This window comes from Oryctolagus cuniculus, chromosome 4 (assembly GCF_964237555.1).
Source record: "Oryctolagus cuniculus chromosome 4, mOryCun1.1, whole genome shotgun sequence".
NCBI classification, from domain to species: Eukaryota; Metazoa; Chordata; class Mammalia; order Lagomorpha; family Leporidae; genus Oryctolagus; species Oryctolagus cuniculus.
Window position 1 is genome coordinate 135169116 of NC_091435.1, and position 15096 is coordinate 135184211.

Here is a 15096-nt window from a genome sequence, read left to right on the forward strand (position 1 = left end):
CCCAAATGTCTACAACAACCAGGCCTAGGCCAGGCTGAAGCCAGGAGCCCCAAACTACATCTGAGTCTCCATGTGGCAGGGGCTCAAACACTTGCACCTTTATCTATTGCTTCTCAGGGTGTGCATTAACAGGAAGCTGGAATCAGGAACAGTAGAGGGAGTCAAATCTAGGTGCTCCAATTTGGAATGTATGTATCCCAATCAGCAACCTAACTGCTATAAACATCAACCCCTATTAAAGATTTTTAAGAGGATAAGAATAACGTAAAGTGAAAACGTTGAGTGTGCTGTTGAATATTTTGTAAGCCTGACAAATGATTACTTTATCTGATTTATAAAATAATTTTAAGTTCATAGACATATATATGTAAATGGAACTTAAATAACTATTGTTTGATAGATACTTTTTTAAAAAAGATTTTATTTATTTATTTGACAGGCAGAGTTACAGACAGTGAGAGAGAGAGTCAGAGAGAAAGATCTTCCTTCCGTTGATTAACTCCCCAAATGGCCACAACGGCCAGAGCAGCGCTGATCCGAAGCCAGGAGCCTGGTGCTTCTTCCTGGTCTCCCACGAGGGTGCAGGGGCCCAAACACTTGGGCCATCCTCTACTGTTATCCCAGGCCATAGGAGAGAGCTGAACTGGAAGAGGAGCAACCAAGACTAGAACCAGTGCCTATGTAGGATTCTGGCGCCGCAGGCAGAGGATTAACCCAGTGTGCCACAGCGCCAGCCCCTGATAGATACTTTTGATGCAAATGGGAGAGCCACTGTAGTGTTAAAGTAGAAGTTATCAGTTTTATATACAAGTAAATTAAAATTTAATTAAGCCACACTAATAGTAAGTACATTATCAAAGCAAATGTAGCCAGAGAGAAAAGTCAGACCAAGAATGCTTGCATTCTTGAGCCCACGATAATGTAGGAAGGTAAGAATGCTGTGGAAATCTGGCCAAGCTGAGAGCATTAAGAAGGAATCTGAGATGTATAAAGCACCTTGACCCGCATGCACATGGATTCTAAACACCTCAGGCCTCTTATGTCACCTGTTGACTCAAGTCAGAAGCAAAGTAGCTAATAATTCTTTCCTCTTCCACTGTATATGGAACCTAGGCCAGAGAGGATTATTTCCTGGTGACAGGTGTGCAACAGCTTGGGGCAGGAGCAGTCACAGCTGCCTCAAATTAAACAACTCTCCCTATCCTCTCTGTTTACCAGTCATTTCAAGCCACCTATGGATTGGGTGGATAGAGACAGGGAGTCTCAATTAAGGTATATTATTAGAACAGTGCAGAAGAGAAAAAAAAAAAAACCCTTGCATAAAATTTGCATCAGATACATTCAATGGCCCAGTTTGCAACCTAGTAATGAAAGCAGAAAATATATACCCTAAGGACTTGAATTCTCAAGCAACTCTTGCTGATTCCTGTTTGTTTTATTGTTCTCTCATGCCAGATCACACTCTAGCTTCTAGGAAGAGTGTACCAAGTTCCCACAGAGAAATTTCTCATGGGAGAAGGAGCCAGACATGGTCAAAGTAACCCCTGTACCTATGGGAGAATAAAGCAAAAATGTCCCATCTGTACTCTTGTAAGCTTTTGAGAGCTTTGGTTTAAGATTCAGATTTACCTTCAAACTGAACCTGTTCACCAGGGCTCGTGACCCGATTTTCTGCTAGATCCAGGTAAATAACATAAATGTGTAGTGCTGCAGGTGTTTGAGACATCTGGAATGAGGCGGGTCAGCTGACAGCCCTGCCCATCCTAGTGTTTCTCAAATTACAGCAAATAACCAAACTAGTTTGCTGGCCATCACCACCTTACAAGCTGGCCTGATTGACTTTCAGATCTGTATTTACACCCTTGTACCCACAGTGTTTTCATAGCCAGGAAGTACAGTTCATGGGCAAATGATCCATGACTAAAATTTAAGTTTTTAAGGCAATTTCATATATGCATCAGTGTTTCCCCATGATTAAGAGTGGGAACCATGGCAGGGGGGTGAGTGCTGTGGCATAGCAGGCAGCCTACATAGGCACCCGTTTCTGTCTCATCTGCTTCTTTTCTGATCCAGCTCTCTGCTATGGCCTGAGAAAGCCTTAGAGGATGGCCCAAGTGCTTGGGCCCCTGCACCAACATGGGAGACCCAAAAGAGGCTCCTGGCTCCTAGCTTCTATCTGGCCCAGACCTGGCTGTTCTGGCCATTTGGGAAGTGAACCAGTGGATAGATTCTCCCTTTCTTTCTCTCTCTGTCTCTGTCTCTGTCTCTGTGTGTGTGTGTGTGTGTGTATGTGTCTCCCATTCTGTAACTCTGCCTTTCAAATAAATAAGGTAACTCTTTAAAACATAAATAAAGAAAAAAACACTAAAATAAAAGATTTAATTCACTTAAAGAGAATTTATTTTAGATTAACTGTAGATTTCTTGGCTAAACCGTTACAGGCCAGGAGGAAATGAGATGAAATATTCAAAGTGCTGAAAGAAAAAAACTGCCAGACAAAAATATTCTAACCAACAAAGCTATACCTTATAAATGAAGACATAAGAGTCTCCATGTCAAGAAAACATCAGGCTAGCTCCACAAGAAATGCTTAAGGGACTTTTATATTACAGAAAGATGGGGCAGGTATTGTGGTGAAGGGGTTAAGCCTCCATTTGTGGTGCCAACATCCTATTTTGGAGTCATTTGTGAGTCCTGACTGCTCCACTCTAGACCCAGCTTCCTACCAAAGTCCCTAAGAAGGAATCAGGAGATGGCCCAGTACTTGGACCTCTGACACCCATGTGGTAGACTGGGATGGAGTTCCTGGCTCCTGGCTTTTAGCCTGGCCCAGGACTGGCCATTTTGGGAGTGAACCAATAGATGGAAGATCCTTGTCTCCTCTCTCTTCTCCCTCTCCCCCTCCCTCCTCTCTCTCTCTCTCTCTCTCTCTCCCTCTCTCTGCCTTGCAAATGAATAAGTAATCAAATCTTATTAAACAGTGGAAGGATAACTTACCTCATAAAAACATATGTAAATAAAAATCTCAATAGCAGGTGAGATGTTAGTTTGTTGATGTTTAATTTTTATTTTTATTTTGCCAGAGCTTTACAGTGGAATACAGGAGTAAGGAATGGACATAAAAGATGAAACCCAGGAAGACTTCCTGCCATGGATAAGCAGTGATTACATATAGGTGTGCCAGACAAGGACAAGTGAGTTAACTAGTTGTTTTACGAAAAATATCACATTTATGAAACAATTTTTTTAATTATCAAAATGAGAACTTAGGTTGGGAATGTGACAGCAATGTTAAATGTCTTACACCTTTGTGTACATGATTGTTTATTGAGTGATTTTAATTTGATAGTATATAATAATGATATACATGTACTTTTAGACATAATTATATAAAATTTTTATTCTCATTTTCAAACCTTATCCCCGTACCAGAAACATAAAGCACTTTTATCCTAGACAAAAGGATGGCTTTCAAATTTGGTCTCCAGATCCATAGTATTAATATTACATTATAAGGCCAGAGCCACGGCTCACTAGGCTAATCCTCCGCCTACGGCGCCGGCACCCCGGGTTCTAGTCCCGGTCGGGGTGCTGGATTCTGTCCTGGTTGCCCCTCTTCCAGTCCAGCTGTCTGCTGTGGCCCGGGAGTGCAGTGAAGGATGGCCCAAGTGCTTGGGCCCTGCACCCGCCTGGGAGACCAGGAGAAGCACCTGGCTCCTGGCTTCAGATCAGTGTGGTGCGCTGGCCGCAGCGGCCATTGGAGGGTGAACCAATGGTAAAGGAAGACCTTTCTCTCTGTCTCTCTCTCTCTCTCACTGTCCACTCTGCCTGTCAAAAAAAAAATAAAATTACATTATAACATGTTAGAATGCAGAGATCCCCTGATTCAGAAATTTTTTGGATAGGCCCCAAAATGCCTACTTAATCAATCTCCTTGGGGAATTCTGATATATGTTAAATTATGACAATGGCTATTGTGCCAAAGCATCCTCAGCTTATGAGTTAGGTGTACAAAATATACGTGATTTAAAATTGTACTAGAAATTATAATTTTAAGTATTTAAAATGAGCAAAGTGACTAAATAATTTTGGAAAAGATGAACTACAAAGCATGATAGAGTCAGATATCATGTAAATAGCAGACTTTCTCTCCCTAAAGGAAACGACAATAACATAGTAATAGGTAACATCCTTATGGAGCTTACATTCCACATGCCAGCAGAGTTGTAAGAACTTTTCATGTAATAACTCATTTAATTCTTCCAGCATGCCAGTGAACTACATGGAATCTAGATGTATGGCCACAGGTAGATGAATTGACCCCCTGTTAATTACCTAATTTAAAGATGAGGACATTGAGGCAGAGAAACTTTAAAGAACTTGCCCAAAAGAGGGAGTTGGTTAGAAGAAACAAGCACAGAGCTATATAACAAGGCAGAGCTGCGTTATTAACTCTAATTGGACATTTTCATAGCTCCCACTCTTTTTTCAAGAAAAATATTTTTTTTCCGAGGCCAACCGAGGTTCTTTCGGCGTCAAAAATATTTTATTATTTATTTGAGAGGTAGAGTTACAAAGAGAAAGAAAGAGAGCAGGAGAGAGAGAGAGAAAGAGAGAGAAAGGTCACTTCGCAGATGATCACAATGGCCGAAGCTGTGTTGATCTGAAACCAGGAGCCAGGAGCTTCTTCTGGATCTTCCGTGTGGGTGCAGGAGCCCTTCTGCTGCTGCTTTCCTGGGTGCATTAGCAGGAAGTTGGATCAGAAGTGGAGCAGTCAGGGCCTCAAAAGGTGCCCATATGGAATGCTAGTGTCACCGGCAGCAACTTTATCAACTACACTACAGTGTGGGCTCCACTCTCGATCTTTTTAGAATTCTCTCTTTATCATGCATTTTTGACAGTTTCACTATGATGAAATAACACTTTGACAGTAGGGACTCCATTTTAGAGCACCTGAGACTCCATCTTCAGAAAGCACCCCCCCATCATGAGGCTCTGGTCTGAAACTATGATCTAAAACTCAGACAATAACAGTCCACTGCATCCCGCTTGTCAGAGCATAAAAACTCCCTAGCATAATCATTCAAGCTTAAAAACTGGATTAATGATGAGATTGTAATTTGTCTATGTCCCATATATGATTTAGGCTGATACATAGGTTAATGTCAAGATTATAATTGGAATTGTTAAGTTTGCAATTTGTGTTGTCAAGATTATAATTGATATTAGTTTCACATATGCTTTAGATTAAGACTGTAATTGGTATTGTCAAGATTATAATTGATATTAGTGTTACATAGGCCTTAGGTCACCTTGAACCATAGTTTCCCCCAATCCTAGCAACCATGTGTTCCCCTCCCCTCCTTGTGGTTTTTGCCTTTATAAAGCTGTTGCTTTGAGCTTTGTGATTGAGAGTTCTTTAGGGCATGAGCCCATTGTTCACCGCCAGCAATAAAGGACTGTCAAAATTTATCAATGTGTGGTGCTCCTCTATTTACACTCGCTCAGGTACAACAATAACATGCTTGAGAAAGACATGTTTTTTTTTATTTATTTTATTTATTAGGGAAAGAGAAAGAGAGAAAAACTTCCACTTGCAGCTTCCGAGTCTGGCCAATCTGAAGACAGGAGCCACACACCCGATCCAGATCTCTCCACGTGGGACCCAATTTCTTGAGCCATAATGTGCTACCTCCCCAGGCACATATTAGTAAGAAGCTGGAATTGGGGTGGGGTTGGGACTCAAACCTAGGCACACCTGTATGAGAAGCAAGTATTCCAAGTAGAGACTTAACAACTAGGTCAAACACCTATCCTAGGGAAGATCTTTTTTTGTCAAACTTATCAGAGGTCCCAAGATATGGCACATTTTCAGTAATTATTTCATTGACTGTTTTCTTTGCTTTTTCCATTCTTATCTCCTTCTGGAACACCTATGTGAATGTTCTCATTTATTGAGGTCTACTAGGTTTTGAAGGCATCGTCCTGTTTAATTTATTTTTATTTTTAAATTTGTTTATGTCAAGAGGTCTGTCTTGAGGCACAGAAATTCTTTCTTCAGTTTGCCTAATTCTGCTCTTGAGTCTCTATTAGCTTTTTATTACTATAATGAATTACCTGAAGTAACTAACTTATAAAAAAGTAAAAGACAATGAAGCTCACCATTTTGGAGGTTCAGAGTGCAAGATCAGCAGACTCCATTGGTTTGGCCTCTGTTTCTTGTGCTCTTGCTGGTAAGCCCTGAAGTGGCAAAGAAAATCAAGTGACAAGAGTCAGAAAGTACATGTGTCTTAACTATAATTTCTTATAAAGTCACCAGTTCTTAACCCTGGGGACACCAATCAAACCACTCAGTTCAATCCAATCACCTCCCAAAGGCCCTACTTCCAAACACTGAAATTGGACTAAATTTCTGACATTATAGTAACATTAACATAAAACATCGAGTACCTGCCAGCCCAGAATATTATATCCTGCTAAGCTCTCATTTGTGAATGAAGGTGAAATAAAGACCTTTCACAACAAACAGAAATTGAAAGAATTTGTCGCCACTTGTCCAGCCCTGCAAAAGATGCTTAAAGATGTGTTACACACAGAAACACAGAAACACGGTCATCAATATGAAAGAAGGTAAAGGAAGGAAATCTCACACCAAAAGATCACAGGAAGTTCAAAACATATATCAGAAAATATCTTTGGCAAATGGCAGGGCAAAGCTACTACTTATCAATAGTCACATTGAACGTTAATGGCCTGAACTGTCCAGTTAAAGGACACCAATTGGCTGATTGGGTAAAGGAACAAAACCCATCTATTTGCTGCCTACAAGAAACACATCTTTCCAATAAAGATCCATACAGACTGAAAGTGAAAGGCTGGAAAAAGATATACCATGCCAACAGAAATGAAAAAAGAGCAGGCGTAGCCATCTTAATATCAGACAACATAAACTTTACCACAAAAACTGTTAGGAGAGACAAAGAGGGGCACTATATAATGATTAAGGGATCAATTCAACAGGAAGATATAACGATTATCAATGTATATGCACCTAATTACAGGGCACCGGTTTATTTAAAAGATTTGTTAAGGGACTTAAAGGGAGACTTAGACCCCAGTACAATAGTACTGGGGGACTTCAATACCCCACTCTTAGAAATAGACAGATCAATAGGACAGAAGATCAACAAGGATACAGTAGATTTAAACGACACTATAGCCCAAATGGATCTAACAGATATCTACAGAACTTTTCATCCTACACAGAAAGCATTTACATTCTTCTCAGCAGTACATGGAACCTTCTCTAGGAAGGCCATAAAGCAAGTCTCAGCAAATTCAAAAGAATTAGAATCATACCATGCAGCTTCTCAGACCATAAAGGAATGAAGTTGGAAATTAGCAACTCAGGAATCCCTAGAGCATACACAAACACATGGCGATTGAACAACATGCTCCTGAATGAACAATGGGTCATAGAAGAAATTAAAAGAGAAATCAAAAATTTTCTGGAAGTAAATGAGGATAACAGCACAATATACCAAAACTTATAGGATGCAGCAAAAGCAGTGTTAAGAGGAAAGTTTATATCAATAGGCGCCTACATCAAGAAATTGGAAAGGCACCAAATAGAAGAGTTTCACTGCATCTTAATGATCTAGAAAACCTACAGCAAACCAGACCCAAATCTAGTAGGAGAAGAGAAATAATTAAAATCAAAGAAGAAATCAACAGGATTGAATCAAAAAAAAATTACAAAAAATCAGCCAAACGAGGAGCTGGTTTTTTGAAAAAATAAACAAAATTGACACCCCATTGGCCCAACTAACTAAAAAAAGAAAAGACCCAAACCAATAAAATCAGAGATGAAAAAGGGAATGTAACAACAGACACCACAGAAATAAAAAGAATCATCAGAAATTACACAAGGACCTGTATGCCAGCAAACAGGGAAACCTATCAGAAATGGATAGATTCCTGGACACATGCAACCTACCTAAATTGAACCAGGAAGACATCGAAAACCTAAACAGACCCATAACTGAGACAGAAATTGAAACAGTAATAAAGACCCTCCCAACAAAGAAAAGCCCAGGACCAGATGGATTCACTGCTGAATTCTACCAGACATTTAAAGAACTAACTCCAATTCTTCTCAAACTATTCAGAACAATCGAAAAAGAGGGAATCCTCCCAAATTCTTTTTATGAAGCCAGCATCACCTTAATTCCTAAGCTGAAGAAAGATGCAGCATTGAAAGAGAATTATAGACCAATATCCCTGATGAACATAGATGCAAAAATCCTATATAAAATTCTCGCCAATAGAATGCAACAACACATCAGAAAGATCATACATCCAGACCAAGTGGGATTTATCCCTGGTATGTAGGGATGGTTCAACATTCGCAAATCAATCACTGTGATTCACCACATTAACAGACTGCAGAAGAAAAACCATATGATTATCTCAATAGACGCCGAGAAAGCATTTGATAAAATACAACACCCTTTCATGATGAAAACTCTAAGCAAACTGGGTATGGAAGGAACATTCTTCAATACAATCAAAGCAATTTATGAAAAACCCACAGCCAACATCCTATTGAATGGGGAAAAGTTGGAAGCATTTCCACTGAGATCTGGTACCAGACAGGGATGCCCACTCTCAACACTGCTATTCAATATAGTTCTGGAAGTTCTAGCCAGAGCTATTAGGCAAGAAAAAGAAACAATGAAACCCGGTCATTTGCAACAAGATGGAGGAATTTGGAAAACATCATGCTGAGTGAATTAAGCCAGTCCCAAAGGGACAATATCATATGTTCTCCCTGATTGGCGACAACTAACTGAGCACCAAAGGGGAAACTTGTTGAATTGAAATTGACACTATGACAAACAGTGACTTTGATCAGCTCTTGTCCTGACGGTTGATGTACAATGTAATACTTTATCCATTTTAGTATTTTTTTTTTGTTCTAGTTCTATTGGTTGAACTCTGTAATTAACACACAATTATTCTTAGGTGTTTAAATTTTAACTGAAAAGTGATCCCTGTTAGGAATTTGGAAAGCATTATGCTGAGTGAAATAAGCCAGTCCCGAAGGGACAAATACCATATTTTCTCCCTGATCAGTGACAACTAACTGAGCACCAAAAAGGAAACCTGTTAAAGTGAAATGAACACTATGAGAAATGATGACTCGATCAGCTCTTGCCCTGACTGTTGATGAACAACTTAATACATTACCCCTCTTAGTATTTTTTTGTTTGTTCTACTTAATACTTTTGGTTGAATACTGTAATCAATACACAGTTATTCTCAAGTGTTGAAACTTAACTGAAAAGTGATCACTGTTAAATATAAGAGTGGGAATAAGAGAGGGAAGAGCTGTGCAGTTTGGGACATTCTCAAGCTGACTTACCTCAAACGGTAGAGTTAGAAACATACCAGGGGATTCGAATTCAATCCCATCGAGGTGGCATGTACCAATGCCATCTCACTAGTCCCAGTGATCAATTTCTGTTCACAATTTATCATAATGATAGGACTAAGAACCAAAGGGATCACATAAACAAGAATAGTGTCTGCAAATACTAGCTGATAGAATAACAAAGGGAGAGCATGATCCAACTTGGGAAGTGAGATACACAGCAGACCCATAGAATGGCAGATGTCCTAAACAGCACTCTGGCCTCAGAATCAGCCCTTAAGGCACACGGATCTGGCTGAAAAGCCCATGAGAGTATTTCAGGCATGGAAAGCCAAAACACTCTGGAAAAAAACAAACAAACAAACAAAACAAACAAACAAAAAAACCACAACCCCTAAATGAAAGATCTCTGCGAGTGAGATCCCAGTGAAAAGAACAGGTCATCAAAGAAGGAGGTACCTTTCTCTGAAGGGAGGAGAGAACTTCCACTTTGACTACGACCTTGTCTGAATATGATCAGAGTTGGTGAACCCAAAAGACTTTCATAGCTTTGGCAACTCATGACAAGAGCCTAAGGTGATTACTGATGCCATAAACAAGAGTGTCAATTTGTTATGTCAACTACAGGAGTCACTGTGCACCTACTCCTCATGTAGGATCTCTGTCCTTAATGTGCTGTACATTGTGATTTAATGCTATAACTAGTACTCAAACAGTATTTTTCACTTTGTGTTTCTATGTGAGTGCAAACTGTTGAAATCTTTACTTAATATATGCTAAACTGATCTTCTGTATATAAAGAGAATTGAAAATGAATCTTGATGTGAATGGAAGGGGGGAGGGAGAGGGAAAGGGAAGGGTTGCGGGTGGGAGGGAAGTTATGGGGGGGAGCCATTGTAATCCATAAGCTGTACTTTGGAAATTTATATTCATTAAATAAAAGTTAAAAAAAAAACATCGAGTACCACACCCCTGAGATAGATAGGAACAAATATTCAAACTACAGAAGGCTGTCTACTGTATTTTAAATTTCACCAATTGAGTTCCTTGTTTTTACCTTATTTTCTCATGAGTTTTGTATATCTCTGTCTTTTTTTTTTTTTTTTTGCATCTGACTGGCTAGCTGCTTCTATCAGTTTTATAGGGTGGCTTTCAAGGTAAGAAGCACTGCTGGTGATGTGTCCCCAGGTGTGGGATGAATAGGCTGCTTTTGTTCCAGGTGCTCCAGAGGTTATGAGATTGCACCACCAATTGGGATGCAAAAGCCCTGGGCAAGGCAGGTTCACTGGTAATCATGGGTAGAGTGGGTACAACACATCCGGTTTCAGCAACTATGGTTGCTCCAGTTGTGTAAGGGTGGGGTCGCCCATTTGGACTGAGGCGGGTACAGCTCAGAATGCTTACTACTGATGGAGGGCACCTATCATTGTCTAAGAGCTGCACAGGTAACTTCACGGAACCTCTGTGGGCTGATCTGCCCACAATGGCTTCCTGGGGATGGTGGAGCAACTGAGTATAGGCTAGTTGGTTGCTTCCCAGAGTTGTAAGTCAGTGAGTGGAGCTGCTCATTTTCTTCCGTGAGTCTCTGTGAGACCAGCTGCTTAGGGGTGGCTGTCTGGTTGCTTCCCATTGTGGGGGTGCCTGAATGAGACCACCCAGATGCAAGAGTATGAGTGGGACTGCCCAGCTGTTAATATGTTAGCATATTGTTACTACACAAATTACCTGAAGTGATTGACTTATAGAGTGAAGGTTCTTATCTTCATCATTTTAAAGGTTCAGAGTCCAAGATCAGGTGGACCCCATTGATTTGGTCTCAGTTGCTTGTGCTCTTGCTACCAGATTTCTGAAGTGATACAGAACATTACTGACATAAGGAAAAAAGCATAGGTGTCTGTCTTTGTGGTCTCATATAAAACCACTAGGATTTAATCTTGGAGGTTCCAATCTAACAACTCACTTCAATCCAATCACCTCCTGAAGGCCCTTTCTCCAAACACCATAACTGTATTAAATGTCCAACCCTATAGTAGCATTCACATAAGACTTTGGAGACCTCTGCTGGCCAAACCACTCAGGCTGTACTACCAAGGTTGTGGAAAGGTAACAAAGGTCTCCCAGGTGGCTCACAGAACTGAGTCTGTGTAGCTACTATGAGAAGTTGTTTCATTGGACCTGTGGTGGGTGGATCTCAGAATGGTCCCAAGCAGCAAGAGCCTGGTGGAGATGATATAATGTGGGCTGGGCTCTTTCTCTAGGGCAATGCAGCAGTGTAGTAAGCTGGCAGCTCCCCCGGGCATTTGTGGAATGAGGGGACAACTAGGGGACACCAGCTTACCATTTTCCAACCATATAAAATACTTCTGGGTTCAGGGTTACCTTGAGAAATGAGCAGCAGATGCTGTGTACTTAGTTCTGCAAACTGAAAGAATCAGTCTGATTGCAAAATCCAAGTTAAACTTTATTCAGCTGACCACATTGAGGATTTAAGCCTGGAAAGAACTAGTCAGTTGCATGAGTTGGCTGTTTGGCAAACCTGTGTTTGGTTACCGGTTTTATTTTTTATTTTATTTTATTTCGTATTATTTTAAATATTTTATTTATTTACTTGAGAGGCAGAGTTACAGACAGAGAGAGGGAGAAAGACAGAGAGAAGTCTTCCATCCACCGGTTCGCTCCCTAAATAGTCACAATGGCCAGAACTGGGCCGATCCGAAGCCAGGGACCAGGAGCTTCTCCCAGGTCTCCTATGCGAGTGCAGAGGCCCAAGCCCTTGGGCCATCTTCTGCTTTCCCAGACCGTAAGAAGAGAGCTGGATCAGAAGGAGAGCTGCCAGGACAGGAACGCATGTGGTCACTCTAATAAACTTAGAGTCTCATTGCATCAGCTCTCCTCTCTGGTGTATTGACTGTCCAGCTTCAAGCAGCCCAGGCCTAATTTGTTCTGGTAACACCTACACCATGCCCTTTCTCATTACGGTACTAAAACTAGGCACTATGGTCTCCCACCTGGCTTTCCTAGCTCTTGTAAAGGTAGAACGGTGCACAAGTAATTGCTCAAACTGGTGTCTGTGTGGGGAGATGTTTAGTGGAGGATGTTACTCATTTTCTATTCCTTCTTACTCCACTTAAGTTAATGGTTTTCAAGATTTTCTTTTAAAAAGTGATACTCCTTTTTGACAAAGTATAATTAAAAGTGTGTTAACCTATAAGATACTGATTTTTAAAAAAGTATTCTTTGCATGGTAGGAGTAAATAAGGAAGAGCAAGGCCAATCAAAGTAGTAATGAGCTTGGATTTCTTAATGGAGTTGTTCATACCTAAAGTTGCATCTAAGTTAAAATGGAAGGTAATAAGTGGAAGATTTCCTTTGACTTTCCCTCTGTTGTAAAACTGACAGTGAGGCAATCATTCAGGGGACTGCTGTTGTAGTTTTATCAGACATTGTGTGTGTGTGTGTGTGTGTGTGTGTGTGTCCAATATAAAGCATGCCTTTTATGAACGTGGGAGAGAATTAGGATTTGAAGTCTGAAAAACTTGATGCTCCAAGCAATAAAAACACATTTAAGCCCATTGTTGGTTTTATTGTTGTGATCTTTCTGATCTTACTGAAAATGTAAGGTGTGTGTTAATGAAACAATCATATCCTTAAGTGAAAGAATTGAATCTTCATGGTTCATGTCTATAGTGTCACAAAACATTAAGTAATCCGGGTGTTCTGCATCAACGTTTAGACACAATCTTCTGTAATTCTGCCAAGTGATCAGTGTTCCTAAGTCAGAGGGCACCATTCAAGACCACCAGATCTCTGAGGTAAAGGACCATGGAGCTGTGAAGTTTTGTTTATCTATAATATGGCCAATTTCTGTTTCCTCACTGGTGTATGTCACTGTCATGATCTATTACACTGGTTACAAAACTTCACACGTCAATTTTGAAAGTTTTGTCAACTGAAGAAATAAATGCCATGTTCACCTTTGTGCCTCTAAAAGTTATGTTGAAAACTATTAGCCAAACCATTTTTCTAGTAACTGTTGATTTCATGTATCATAGGACATTAAGAGTAAGTGGTGGACAGTTCAATTCATTCATATCATCAAAAGTAAAAAATAAATGAAAGCATGTAATTTTTTATTCCAAAATCCAAATATGTCCAGGATTTAATTTCAGGAACCTAAAATTTACATTTTTACAAATTTGAACAAAAGGTTCAATGAAGCCTTAATGATTTTTTTTGTTTTCTTACTTATAGAATGAGGTTAGTTTTTTAGAATAAAATAAGGACATTTTACAATTCTTATTCTTTTTTATTATTAATGCACTACTGATTCTCTACTCCACTTGGATGACATTACTGTAAAAAGTATTTTATGACTTTCCGATGGCACAGGTAGTGTTCTAACTAGAATACTTTTTTTAGAAGAATTATAGTTTATTCTTTCTTGATATTAAATATATCTAATCTAATATTTTCCCTGCCGAGAAAACACATGCTGTCCTTTACAATGGTGTTTATTTGTGACTTATTTTTAGGTTTTGATTTTTTTGTCAATATACATTTGTGTGTATATTTAGTTCCTCAAAAATATACACAATCTGCAGTTTTTCCTCCAAATTTGGCTTTCTAAATGTAATTTTTTAAAAGTTTACCTCTAACTTGTGAATTCAAATTTTAATTCAGATTAACATCTACTTATGAAAACATGAAGGCACAGTCCAGAAATAGTATTGGATTGTATTTGTGCAGCCATAAATTTTATAGTTAAAGGAATCAAAGTTCTATTTGTACATGAGAAACCTGAGTCTTTATTGTTAGTAAGTTAGTGATGAAACTCATGTTATGAATAATAGTTCTTAACAATTCTGTTCCTTGAGATTTCTATGTAGTCTCATGATTTTGGTAAAAGTAAGAAACAGCATATTCTCTTAGTGACTAAAAGAAAAGTCAGTTAAGAAGGTAATTCTAGATAAAGAGATGTGCGACACAATATGATACTTTCAAACTTCTGGATCTTTTAGATTTTAGATTTAAATAGTGTTCCATATTTCTTTTATTAATGTCAGTTTGCTGCAAACTCTAGGCTAGATAACTGGAGACCAACTGAGCACAGTTCTAGGAGGCTCACTTGCTCCTTTCTGTCCCAGATAAAGGAGAAGTTTGAACAGGCTAAGCTGGCTGAGGGGTTTATGAAATTGCTGTTTCTCTTCCCAGGAAGAAGTTAGCTACCTCAGGGACGTGGTCCCTCTGGGACAGGCTGAACTCAACTTTCACTGCGTTACAGCTTTTATCTTGTGTTCTTTCCACCTATGATGCCCCTGGGCTCTTTTCTTTCCAGAGCAGCTGATGCTGTGAAGTGCTCAGTCTCTGACCCTATCCCAAGAAATGTCCCTGCAAGTGCTTCATTGACATCGTAGGCAGGAAAAAATTACCTTCCATGCCCACATCCCTTCACAGTAGTACACATCCCCCTCTAGTTCTGGGGGATTGCAGCTATGCAAGACTAAGTATTGTCCATAGCTGAGGTTAACAAAAGGGCTTAGGTCCCTCCCATGCTACTTCCCTGTTCTCAGATGTTGAAGCTAATCCATTTCTCTTACATTTGAATAACTTTTGCTACCATGTTTAGATACCAAAGTCTTTACCTTCTCATTTTCCCAAAGCCT